The 13,708-nt window shown below is 42.6% G+C and overlaps 1 protein-coding gene across 1 annotated transcript in view; it reads left to right on the top strand.

Moving 5' to 3' along the window:
- The window catches only part of LOC115178210 (zinc finger protein 239-like), a 53,389-nt gene that overhangs the window by 21,751 nt on the left and 17,930 nt on the right, over positions 1 to 13,708 (top strand). The window lies entirely within an intron of this gene.

Below are 13,708 nucleotides of genomic sequence, written 5' to 3'. Positions count from 1 at the left end.
CTGATGTCAATCAAGTGATATTTGGAATATCTGAGTAGTTCTTGCTGACTTCATAGTTTACTCCTCTGATAATCAAGTAATATTTACATGTGATACATTTGCTCCATTGTTTCCATTTGACTTCAAGAAGAGAATGGGCTGATGGGTGGTGGTGCTACTCTATAGGTAAGGCTGTCCAATATGAATGTTCAATAAACACAGTAGGTTGATCAGTAGCCAGTTAGCTAGCTGTACAGTCCAATATGAATGTTCAATACACACAATAGGTTGATCGGTAGCCAGTTAGCTAGCTGCTACATCTTTGTCCACACATCAGCTAGCTAATAAATAGGCTGTATTTTGCTTGATTAACCATCCAAAAATGTTATGTGAGTAAAGTCATACCTTATAAAAAAAACTCACGGCAGATGTGATGGAAACAGGTTTTCAGAAGACTGAGGTGGGTTTTCCTCTAACTTTTTACCTGGGCTTTGCTCCTTTCATATTTATTTTGATCCTTACAAACTCCCCAGTCCCTGCCGGTGACAAGCATACCCATAACATGATGCTGCCACCACAATGCTTGTTGTGTGGTTAATGTGTGGTCTACTCATCCTATATAACTACTGCTGAACACACCTTTTCTATTCATATACGGTTTATAATGTTTGTACACACCATCATATACATTGTAAACTAACTGTATATATATTTATATTCCAGACTCTGACATTGCTCGTTCTACTATTGCTATATTTCTTCATCTTTAAAATAAATTGTGGGGATTTGCATCTATTGTTTTGTATTGTTAGATATTACAGCACTGTTTCACTACACCTACGATGAAATCTGAGAAATATGTGTATGAGACCAATAACATTTGATTTGATCTGGTCAGAGGTGTGCAGACAACAGACGGTGGTGGAAGTGTTTGTGGTGGAGAGAACAGGGCTCCGGCCAGCCGAGCGGAAATGGAGGAAAACTAGCCTCCCTGCAGACCTGGCATATTTTCACTCCCTCCTCTCTATATTTTCTTCCTCTGTTTCTGCTGCTAAAGCCACTTTCTACCACTCTAAATGGAAGCTCTTTGGAAGCTCTTTGCCACCTTCTCCTCCCTCCTGAATCCTCCTCCCCCTCCCCCCTCCCTCTCTGCGCATGACTTCGTCAACCATTTTGAAAAGAAGGTTGACGACATTCAATCCTCGTTTGTTAAGTCAAACGACACCGCTGGTCCTGCTCACGTTGCCCTACCCTATGCTTTGACCTCTTTCTCCACTCTCTCTCCAGATGAAATCTTGCGACTTGTGACGGCCGGCCGCCCAACAACCTGCCCGCTTGACCCTATCCTCTCTTCTCCAGACCATTTCCGGAGACCTTCTCCCCTACCTCACCTCGCTCATCAACTCATCCTTGACCGCTGGCTACGTCCCTTCCGTCTTCAAGTGAGCGAGAGTTGCACCCCTTCTCAAAAAACCTACACTCGATCCCTCCGATGTCAACAACTACAGACCAGTATCCCTTCTTTCTTTTCTCTCCCAAACTCTTGAGCGTGCCGTCCTTGGCCAGCTCTCTTGCGATCTCTCTCAGAATAACCTTCTTGATCCAAATCAGTCAGGTTGCAAGACTGGCCATTCAACTGAGACCGCTCTTCTCTGTGTCACGGAGGCTCTCCGCACTGCTAAAGCTAACTCTCTCTACTCTGCTCTCATCCTTCTAGACCTATCTGCTGCCTTTGATACTGTGAACCATCAGATCCTCCTCTCCACCCTCTCCGAGTTGGGCATCTCCGGCGCGGCTCACTCTTGGATTGCGTCCTACCTGACAGGTCGCTCCTACCAGGTGGCGTGGCGAGAATCCGTCTCCGCACCACGTGCTCTCACCACTGGTGTCCCCCAGGGCTCAGTTCTAGGCCCTCTCCTATTCTCGCTATACACCAAGTCACTTTGCTCTGTCATCACCTCACATGGTCTCTCCTATCATTGCTACGCAGACGACACACAATTAATCTTCTCCTTTCCCCCTTCTGATAACCAGGTGGCGAATCGCATCTCTGCATGTCTGGCAGACATATCAGTGTGGATGACGGATCACCACCTCAAGCTGAACCTCGGCAAGACGGAACTGCTCTTCCTCCCGGGGAAGGACTGCCCGTTCCATGATCTCGCCATCATGGTTGACAACTCCATTGTGTCCTCCTCCCAGAGTGCTAAGAGCCTTGGCGTGACCCTGGACATTCGTTCTCAGCTAACATCAAGGCGGTGACCTGATCCTGTAGGTTCATGCTCTACAACATTCGCAGAGTACGACCCTGCCTTACACAGGAAGCGGCGCAGGTCCTAATCCAGGCATTTGTCATCTCCCGTCTGGATTACTGCAACTCGCTGCTGGCCGGGCTCCAAAACTGTTCGCTGCTCTGGCACCCCAATGGTGGAACAAGCTCCCTCACGACGCCAGGACAGCGGAGTCAATCACCACCTTCCGGAGACACCTGAAACCCCACCTCTTTAAGGAATACCTGGGATAGGATAAAGTAATCCTTCTAACCCCCCCCCCCCCCCCCAAAAAAAAAATATATAGATGTACTATTGTAAAGTGGTTGTTCCACTGGATATCATAAGGTGAATGCACCAATTTGTAAGTAAGTCGCTCTGGATAAGAGCGTCTGCTAAATGATGTAAATGAGAGGACTGTTACTTCCTACCTGACTGGTAATAGGACTTCACTGCTACTTCCTACCTGACTGGTAATAGGACTTCACTGCTACTTCCTACCTGACTGGTAATAGGACTTCACTGCTATTTTATAGTTTTGTCTTTATCTATTATTCTACAATGTAAAAAATAAAGAAAAACTCTTGAATGAGTAGGTGTGTCCAAACTTTTGACTGGTTCTGTATACTTATGCTACTGTCACATAACATAATATAATGTCAGTGTCAGTGTATGCATCCTTAGATGCTGTGGGAATGTGTTATATTGTGTACATGTTCCACCTGTAGATATTCCTTAACATCTTAGAAACTAGTACAGTACTTCTGGACATGTGTACTATATAAAATATAAGGGAGTCCTTGATTCACCAAAGGTTCTTGTTCTCTACAGTTTAACATACAGTATTCCCCTCCCCTCTAACAACACACTTTTGGATTATGTACATGTCAATTAAAAAATATTACTAAAGTAGCCAATGTATCTTGTCATGTCATATACATCATAACCCAGGGGTGGTCAAAATTGATGTTTAAATGATGCATATAAAATCTTTAGTACCTAGGCATTGGGTTATATGTTAGAATGTCTAATAAACAACTATATTGTATAAATTAACAATATTGTTTTGTCAAAATAAACTGTATGCAGAAGATACAGTTGTGTACTATATTGCCCACCCTGCTGATCAGGCTCTATCTGAACTACAGTATGCTGTCATTATTTTACAGAAAACCTTTACTGACCTTTAATTATTTTTGAATCTGTGTAAACTAAGTATATGTTGTTTTCTAGAGTGCACAAAAATGATTCTAATGATTGAAGTGTATGTACCTTGTGTGGTGTATCTGACGTTAAGCTGTCTTTTAAAAAACATATTGATGAGTTAGTTAATTAAGATGCTGAGTATTAAAAGGGTCTTCTATAGAAATAGGTCAGGTCTTCTTGCTTAATAGTACAAAGCAGATCATTCAATCGATGTTCTTACTGGTCCTCGACTATGGCGACATCATCTATATGAATGCAGCTGCCACTTCATTAAAGCCATTAGATGCATTTGACCATAATGCACTTTATTTTATTATGGGTACAGGTTCAGTAAACCTCCCTGCATTCTCCATCAGGAAGTAGGCTGACCCTCTTTGTGGTCACGTAGGTCACGTGGTCACGTAGGTCACATTGCTCTCTTTGCATTTATAAAGCTCTTTGACAGTAACTCTCTCTGTAGCTAACATCTACAATAACCATTAGAGGTAAGAGTTGGCGTTATCATACACAGTCTCAGGGATGGCTAGCTCTGGGAATTCCTTTGGTCTGTACAGAGTTAGGTTAATCAGCTCTTTGCACCTTACTTGTGGAATAATCTCCAAACTTCTCTAAACAAATCAAATCAAACTTTATTTGTCACATGCGCCGAATACAAGTGTAGACCTTACCGTGAAATGCTTACTTACAAGCCCTTAACCAACAGTGCAGTTCAAGATAAGTTAAGAAAATATTTACCAAATAAACTAAGGTAAGAAATTATAAAAAGTAACACAATAACATAACAATAATGAGGCTACATTCAGGAGGTACTGGTACAGAGTCAGTGTGTGGGGGTACAGGTTAGAGGTAATTTGTACATGTAGGTAGGGGTGAAGTGACTATGCATAGATAATAAACATTGAGTAGCAGCAGTGTACAAAACAAATGGAGGGGGGAGGGTCAATGTAATAGTCCGGTGGCCATTTGATTAATTGTTCAGCAGTCTTATGGCTTTGGGGTAGAAGCTGTGAAGGAGCCTTTTGGTCCTAGACTTGGTGCTCCGTTACATCTTACCGTGCGGTAGCAGAGAAAACAGTCTGATTTGGGTGACTGGAGTATGACAATTTTATGTGCTTTCCTCTGACACCGCCTATTATATAGTCCCTTGAAAGCAGCTTGCTTGGCCCCTCATTGATGTACTGGGCCGTATGCACTACCCTCTGTAGCGCCTTAAGGTCAGATGCCAAGCAGTTGCCATACCAGGCGGTGATGCAACCGGTCAGGTTGCTGTCGATGGTGCAGTTGTATAACTTTTTGAGGATCTGGGGACCCATGCCAAATCTTTTCAGTCTCCTGAGGGGGAAAAGGTTTTGTCTTGCCCTCTTCACGACTGTCTTTGGGTGTGTCACGTCCTGACCAGCAGAGGGCGTAATTGTGTTAGTTTTGGTCAGGATGTGGCAGGGTTTTTGTGTGTGTTAAGTGTTGTATTGGTGATTGGACTCCCAATTGAAGGCAGGTGTGTTGAGTTGCCTTTGATTGGGAGTCCTATATAGTAGTGTGTGCTTTTCTTTGGGGTTGTGGGTAGTTGTTTTTGCACTGTGTTTGTTAGCCTGCAAAACTGTTGCTGTCGTGAGTATCATTTATTGTTTTTTCACTGTGGATGCTCTGCATGTTTTTTCATAAAAAAATATGAGTATCCACATACCCGCTGCGCCTTGGTCTTCTCTCCATGACGACACGTGTTACAGGGTGCTCCCTTTACTGGCTTAAATAGCCGACCAATCAGCCTGTTACCAACCCTTACATTTTTTGAAAGAAATGGTGTTTGGCAAGATACAATGCTATTTTACAGTAAACAAATAGAGACTTTCAACTTATAGGGAAGGACATTCAACAAGCACAGCACTTAAACATGACTGATTGGCTGAGAGAAATTGATGATAAAAAAATATTGTTGGGGCTGGTTTGTTAGACTTCAGTGCGGCTTTTGACATTATCGATCATAGTCTGCTGCTGAAAAAAACGTATGGCTTTACACCCCCTGCTATATTGTGGATAAAGAGCTTTTTTTTTAAATGTAACCTTTATTTAACAAGGCAAGTCAGTTAAGAACAAATTCTTATTTTCAATGATGGCCTAGGAACAGTGGGTTAACTGCCCTTTTCAGGGGCAGAACGACAGAGTTTTACCTTGTGAGCTTGGGAATTTGATCCAGCAATCTTTCGGTTACTGGCCTACCGCTCTAACCACTAGGCTACCTGCCGCCCCAGAGCTACCTGTCTAATAGAACAGAGAGTGATCTTTAATGGAAGCCTGTACAACAAAATCAAGGTAGAATCAGGAATTCCCCAGGGCAGCTGTTTGGCACCTACTTTTTTCAATCTTTACCAACGACATTTGAGTAAAGCCAGTGTGTCTATGTATGCGGATGACTCAACACTGTACACGTCAGCTACTACAGCAGCTGAAATGACAGCAACACTTAACAAAGAGCTGCAGTTAGTTTCAGAATAGGTGGCAAGGAATAAGTTAGTCCTAAATATTTCAGATTACCTTAAATTATATGGCCTACTATGCTAATTCTGTAGCGGTATTGTTAGAGGGGGGTAAAGATAAAGATTTTGTTGGGGCGCCAGGCAGGTATTAACCCTAGTTATTAAAGTTAGTTATTACCTATTATAACATTATTATTATTATTATTATTAAAGCTGGAAGGATAAGAGTAGAATAGATAGAGTAGCGCTTCCGGACACATTCTAAACATGATGGAGTCTTAAAGGAGGCCTGTAGCATCTAATGATGAAACATTATGGAGTCTTAAAGGAGGACTGTAGCATCTAATGATGAATTACTATGGAGTCTGATGCTTTAAAGGAGAAGTTTACCCAAAATCCAGAAACTCCTAAGTGATTCCATACATTGAAACTAGTCCAGTGGATTTTTTCCCTCACCCCCTCTCTCTCCCTGTAGTGCTGTACTGAAACAGCTGCAAAAGCGTTACTCGTGACGTTGCTGGATGCGGGCCTCGCTCTGCTGCTTTGCCAGTTAATTTGTTATTTTATTACAGCTATGGCCTTTGTCTGTCACCTGGAATTGTTTATTTATGTCGGAGAAAAAAACACCTTTCAACCCATAAACATATACAAATAAACTCAGCAAAAAAATGTAGGGATCTTTTTCAGGACCCTGTCTTTCGAAGATTATTCGTAAAAATCCAAATAACGTCACAGATCTTCATTGTAAAGGGTTTAAACACTGTTTCCCATGCTTGTTCAATGAACCTTACACAATTAATGAACATGCACCTGTGGAACGGTCGTTAAGACACAAACAGCTTACAGACGGTAGGCAATTAAGGTTACAGTTATGAAGACTTAGGACATTAAAGAGGCCTTTCTACTGACTCTGGAAAAACACCAAAAGAAAGATGCCCAGGGTCCCTGCTCATCTGCGTGAACGTGCCTTATGCATAATGTAAGGAGGCATGAGGACTGCAGATGTGGACAGGGCAATAAATTGCAATTTCCGTACTTTGAGACGCCTAAGACAGCGCTACAGGGAGACAGGACGGACAGCTTATCATCCTCGCAGTGGCAGACCACGTGTACCAACACCTGCACAGGATCGGTACATCCGAACATCACACCTGCGGGACAGGTACAGGATGGCAACAACAACTTCCCAAGTTACACCAGGAACGCACAATCCCTCCATCGGTGCTCAGACTGTCCACAATAGGCTGAGAAAGGCTGGACTGAGGGCTTGTAGGCCTGTTGAAAGGCAGGTCCTCACCAGACATCACTGGCAACAACGTCGCCTCTGGGCACAAACCCACCGTCACTGGACCAGACAAGACTGGCAAAAAGTGCTCTTCACTGACAAGTCGCGGTTTTGTCTCCAGGGGTGATGGTCGGATTCGCGTTTATCGTCGAAGGAATGAGTGTTACACCGAGGCCTGTACTCTGGAGCGGGATCGATTTGGAGGTGGAGGGGCCGTCACGGTCTGGGGTGGTGTGTCACAGCATCATCAGACTGGGCTTGTTGTCATTGCAGGCAATCTCAACACTGTGCGTTACAGGGAAGACATCCTCCTCCCTCATGTGGTACCCTTCCTACAGGCTCATCCTGACATGACCCTCCAGCATGACAATGCCACCAGCCATACTGCTCGTTCTGTGCGTGATTTCCTGCAAGACCGTAATGTCAGTGTTCTGCCATGGCCAGCGAGGAGTCCGGATCTCAATCCCATTGAGCATGTCTGGGACCTGTTGGATCGGAGGGTGAGGAGTAGGGCCATTCCCCCCAGAAATGTCCGGGAAGTTGCAGGTGCCTTGGTGGAAGAGTGGGGTAACATCTTACAGCAAGTACTGGCAAATCTGGTTTAGTCCATGAGGAGGAGATGCACTGCAGTACTTAATGAAGCTGGTGGCCACACCAGATACTGACTGTTACTTTTGATTTTGACCCCCCCCCCCCTTGTTCAGGGACACATTATTCAATTTCTGTTAATCACATGTCTGTGGAACTTGTTCAGTTTATGTATGTTGTTGAATATTGTTATGTTCATACAAATATTTAAACATGTTACGTTTGCTGAAAATAAACACAGTTGACAGTGAGGATGTTTCTTTTTTTTGCTGAGTTTAGATTGACGAGGGGGAAAAAACAATTTAATCAATTTTAGAATAATGCTGAAATGTAACAAAATTTGGAAAAGGTGAAGGGGTCTGAATACTTAACGAATGCACTGTGTGTGTGTGTGAGTACTGAACCAAAATATAAACAACAATTTCAACGATTTACAATTTATATAAGTCAGTCATTGTAAATAAATAAATTAGGCCCTAATCTATGGACTTCACATGACTGGGCAGGGGCGCAGCCATTGGTGGGCCCTGGAGGGCATACGCCCACCCATTGCGGAGCCAGGCCCAGCCAATCAGAATTAGATTTTCCCCACAAAAGAGCTTCATTACAAAGAGAAATACAACTCGGATGGCTGGTCTCAGATGATGTGGAGGTCCTGGGCTGGCGTCGTTGTCTGTGGTTGTGAGGCCAGTTGAATGTACCGCCAAATTCTCTAAAACGATGTTGGAGGCGGCTTCTGGTAGAGAATTGAACATTCAATTATCTGGTAACAGCTCTAGTGGATATTCCTGCAGTCAGCATGCCAATTGCATGCTCCCTCTGAGACATCTGTGGCATTGTTGTGTAACAAAACTGCACATTTTAGTGGCGTTTTATTATCCCCCGCACAAGGTGCACCTGTGTAATAATCAAGCTGTTCAATCAGCTTCTTGATATGCCACACCTGTCAGGTGGATGGATTATCTTGGCAAATAAATGTTCACTAACAGGGATGTAAAAAATTCTGCAATCTTTTTTTTCAGCTCATTAAACATCCAACACTTTACATGTTGCAATTATATTTTTGTTTATTGTAGTTACTATCAGTTTTAGGAACATCTCCCCAAAATATTTCACCTTATTTTTTACTTTTCCCAAAATATGACATCAGCGATAGTCAAAATGTTGAAAACCTGTGAATGTCTAAATAAGAAATTGGTCCATTTAAACAGCATGTGTCGAACCCTTTCGGCAACGGGGAGATTTTACTGATGTGCTTTGTTTCTTCGACGTAAAAGCAAGTTTTAGACTTCCACACAAAATTACTTATTTACTTATTTTATGTTTAAGGAAGTGTGTAGGTCGCATTCTGTATCATACAGCTATGAAAGTTATATATTCAGAACCACCTGCTCGATTGGAATGTAGCAATGTCTGTGTCTTCAGTGTCCTAGAACTGTTTCGGTTTTTGGTGTTCTGACTTGTAAAACAGGATGAATAAAATAATGTAAACATATCAGTAGCTCTTCATTTGTTTTAAAATCACACAAAGATTGTTAAAACTGGTCTCAGGTTATTGAGGGATCTGCTTAGGATTTATCCTCATAGCAAGGCTGTTTTATCATGTGGAGGTTTCATTCGGGTCTCTATTTAAAAAAACACTGTCTTTGGCAGGAGAAAGACAAGATGGGACGTCCAAACCAGCAAGACTACACCACTGCTCTCAGTGTGGAAAGTGTTTCAACCAGTCAGGGGAGCAGAAAGGACATGAGAGAATAAACACAGCAGAGAAGCCTTACCACTGCTCCCAGTGTGGAAAGTGTTTCAACCAGTCAGGGGAGCTGAAACGACATGAGAATACACACACAGGGGAGAAGCCTTACCACTGCTCCCAGTGTGGAAAAGGTTTTAACCTGTTAGGGGACCTGAAACGACATGAGAGTATACACACGGGAGAAGCCTTACCACTCCTCCCAGGGTGCAAAGCTTTTGCCCATTTAGGAAGCCTGAAAGAACATGATACTGCACACAGAGGAGAATGCTTACAAAAGCTCAGACTGTGGGAAAACATATTACTCATAACAGTCACTTAAACGTCATTAGAGAATCCACACAGGAGAGAGAAATTACTTCTCTTAGTGTGTATATTGATTTTTCACATCACATTGACTTGTAATTCATCAGAGAACATACACAGTGCTCCCATTGTCTTATATTGTTGACTGATAATGTGTTTACCTGTTTTTACCATATGAAATTCCTACTTCCAATTATTGATAAACCTGTACCTGTTAAGAAACTGACTGTTAGAACTGTTAAGGCTCCATGGATTGATGAGGAATTTAAAAACTGTATGGTTGAAAGAGATGGGGCAAAAGGAGTGGCTAATAAGTCTGGCTGCACATCTGGCTGGCTTACGTACTGCAAATTGAGAAATTATGTGATCAAACTCAACAAAAAATAATAAACTTTATTATGAAGCCAAGATCAATGATATAAAGAATGATGAACAAAAAAAATTGGGGTAAAAACATAATGGAAGAAAAGCAGTGCAAGTATTGAATTTTGTAAAGTTAGTGTGGGAGAGGTGGAAAAATTGTTATCGATCATTAATGACAAACCTGTTATTGACAACTACTGAGGACAGTAGCTGACTCTATAGCCACTCCTATCTGTCATATTTTTAATCTGAGCCAAGAGGAAAGCCCAGGTAAGTCCACTACCCAAGAGTGGTAAAGCGGCCTTTACTGATTCTAACAGTAGACCTATAAGCTTGCTGTCAGCTCTTAGCAAACTGTTGGAAAAAATTGTGTTTGGCCAAATACAATGCTATTTCTCTGTAAACAAATTAACAACAGACTTTCAGCATGCTTATAGAGAAGGGCACTCAACATGTACTGCACTGACACAAATGACTGATGATTGGTTGAGAGAAATTGATAAGAAGATTGTGGGAGCTGTACTGTTAGATTTCAGTGCAGCCTTTGATATTATTGACCATAACCTGTTGTTGAAAAAAACGTATGTACTATGGCTTTTCAACCTCTGCCATATCGTGGATTCAGAGCTATCTAATAGAACTCAAAGGGTTTTTAATGGAAGCTACTCTGGCAAACATGTAAAGTACCGCAGGGCAGCTCTCTAGGCCCTCTACTCTTTTCTATTTTTACCAATAACCTGACACTGGCATTAAACAAAGCATGTGTGTCCATGTATGCTGATGATTCAACCATATACGCATCAGCAACCACAGCTAATGAAGTCACTGAAACCCTTAACAAAGAGTTGCGGTCTATTTTTGGAATGTGTGGCAAATAATAAACTGGTCCTGAACATCTCTAAAACTAAGAACATTGTATTTGGTACAAATCATTCCTTAAGTTTACTTTACATTACATTACATTTACATTTACATTTAAGTCATTTAGCAGACGCTCTTATCCAGAGCGACTTACAAATTGGTGCATTCACCTTATGATATCCAGTGGAACAACCACTTTACAATAGTGCATCTAAATCTTTTGGGGGGGGGGGGTTAGAAGGATTACTTTATCCTATCCCAGGTATTCCTTAAAGAGGTGGGGTTTCAGGTGTCTCCGGAAGGTGGTGATTGACTCCGCTGTCCTGGCGTTGTGAGGGAGCTTGTTCCACCATTGGGGTGCCAGAGCAGCGAACAGTTTTAACTGGGCTGAGCGGGAACTGTGCTTCCTCAGAGGTAGGGAGGCGAGCAGGCCAGAGGTGGATGAACGCAGTGCCCTTGTTTGGGTGTAGGGCCTGATCAGAGCCTGAAGGTACGGAGGTGCCGTTCCCCTCACAGCTCCGTAGGCAAGCACCATGGACTTGTAGCGGATGCGAGCTTCAACTGGAAGCCAGTGGAGAGAGCGGAGGAGCGGGGTGACGTGAGAGAACTTGGGACGGTTGAACACCAGACGGGCTGCGGCGTTCTGGATGAGTTGTAGGGGTTTAATGGCACAGGCAGGGAGCCCAGCCAACAGCGAGTTGCAGTAATCCAGACGGGAGATGACAAGTGCCTGGACTAGGACCTGCGCCGCTTCCTGTGTGAGGCAGGGTCGTACTTAAGTTATAGACCTTCGCTGAATTTGGTAATCAATTGTGTGGCTGTTGAACAAGTTGAGGAGACTAAATTACTTGGCATTACCTTAGATTGTCAACTGTCATGGTCAAAACATATAGATTCAATGGTTGTAAAGATGGGGAGAGGTATAGCTGCAAAAAAGAGATGGTGTTCTTTTTGACACCTTACTCCAAAAAGCAAGTTCTGCAGGCTCTAGTTTTGTCTAATCTTGATTATTGTCCAGTCATGTGGTCCAGTGCTGTAAGGAAAGACCTAGTTAAGCTGCAGCTGGCCCAGAACAGAGCGGCACGTTTTGCTCTTAATTGTAATCAGAGGGCTGAAATAAATACTATGCATGCCACTCTTGGCTAAGAGTTGAGGAGAGACTGAATGCATCACTTCTTTTTATAGGAAACATGAATGTGTTGAAAATCCCAAATTGTTTGTATAGTCTATAAGGGAATTCTGCCCTATGTGCACACAAGAGACCACAGGAAAACTTATTTGATCAGAGGGTAGTTTGTTTAATAAGGATTGCAACCCAGAGTATACACTTACAGCAATTTGCAAGCAAGACACTCAGTTCAAAAGATGGTGTTTTCCCTTTTTATCCCCTACTGAGGATCACCCCGCCCAGGGTGATGTCCCTTAACTTTAATGCCATAAGCTCATAATTAATAGTTCCTAATACAAAGATGTCTCTGCTAGGTGGAGTTCAGCTTATTGTGTTATTGGCAGTTAGTTTCCCATCACTCTTCCCCTTATTGATATCATGTAAGACTGGAAGTAAGGCTGGAACATAGTATCAACAGGAACTCTTAGTTCCCTTTATCCATCTGTTATCTAAAATATAGTTTCAACACACAGACATCTGACTTTGTACAGTTGACCTTTTCATGCACTTGCAAGGTCTCTACCACTGATTCTTAATCTCAAGCTAAAGCAAAACATGAATCATTGTACTTTTGTCATCACAGGTGTTCCTATAATGTACAGATATCATCAAAGTTCTTACATGTCAACTTACACACAGCTCTGACACACACTTATCCCACCAGACATGCCACCGGGGGTCTTTTCACAGACCCCAAGTTTCCAGAACAAATTCAAGAAAGCGTACAGTTGTCACGGTTGTCGTCGAGAAAGGAGGACCAAAATGCAGCAGGATTGTGGATGCTCATCTTGAAGTTTATTTTAACTCAAAAGTGAACACCAAAATAATAAACACAACGAACTCACGATCAACAAAACAGTCTTGTCAGGCTCACACACGCTAAACAAGAAACAATCTCCCACAAATTACAAACACCCCCTAATATATAGGACTCTCAATCAAAGGCAAATAGACAACACCTGCCTTCAATTGAGAGTCCCCACCCCAATTAACCAAACATAGAACCAGACTCACCAGACCAAACATAGAAATACATGAATACAAAACAGTACCCAAACCCCGGAATACACAAATCAAATGCCCCACTAAATAAAACACCACCCCGAACCACATAAAACAAATACCATCTGCCACGTCCTGACCAAACTACAATAACAATTAACCCTTATACTGGTCAGGACGTGTCAACAGTATTATATAGGGCCCTTATTGCATAGAACTTCCCTCCATCTCATATTGCTGAAATAAACAGCAAACCTGGTTTAAAAAAACAGATAAAGCAACGCCTCACGGCACAACCCCTCTCCCCTATTTGACCTAGGTAGTTTGTGTGTATGCATTGATATGTAGGCTACTTGTGCCTTTTACAAAATGTATGTAGTTCTGTCCTTGAGCTGTTCTTGTCTATTGATGTTCTGTATTATGTGTCATGTTTTGTGTGGACCCCAGGAAGAGTAG

The sequence above is a fragment of the Salmo trutta genome, chromosome 38, assembly GCF_901001165.1.
Source record: "Salmo trutta chromosome 38, fSalTru1.1, whole genome shotgun sequence".
NCBI classification, from domain to species: Eukaryota; Metazoa; Chordata; class Actinopteri; order Salmoniformes; family Salmonidae; genus Salmo; species Salmo trutta.
This window is presented reverse-complemented; position numbering and strand designations above follow the sequence as displayed.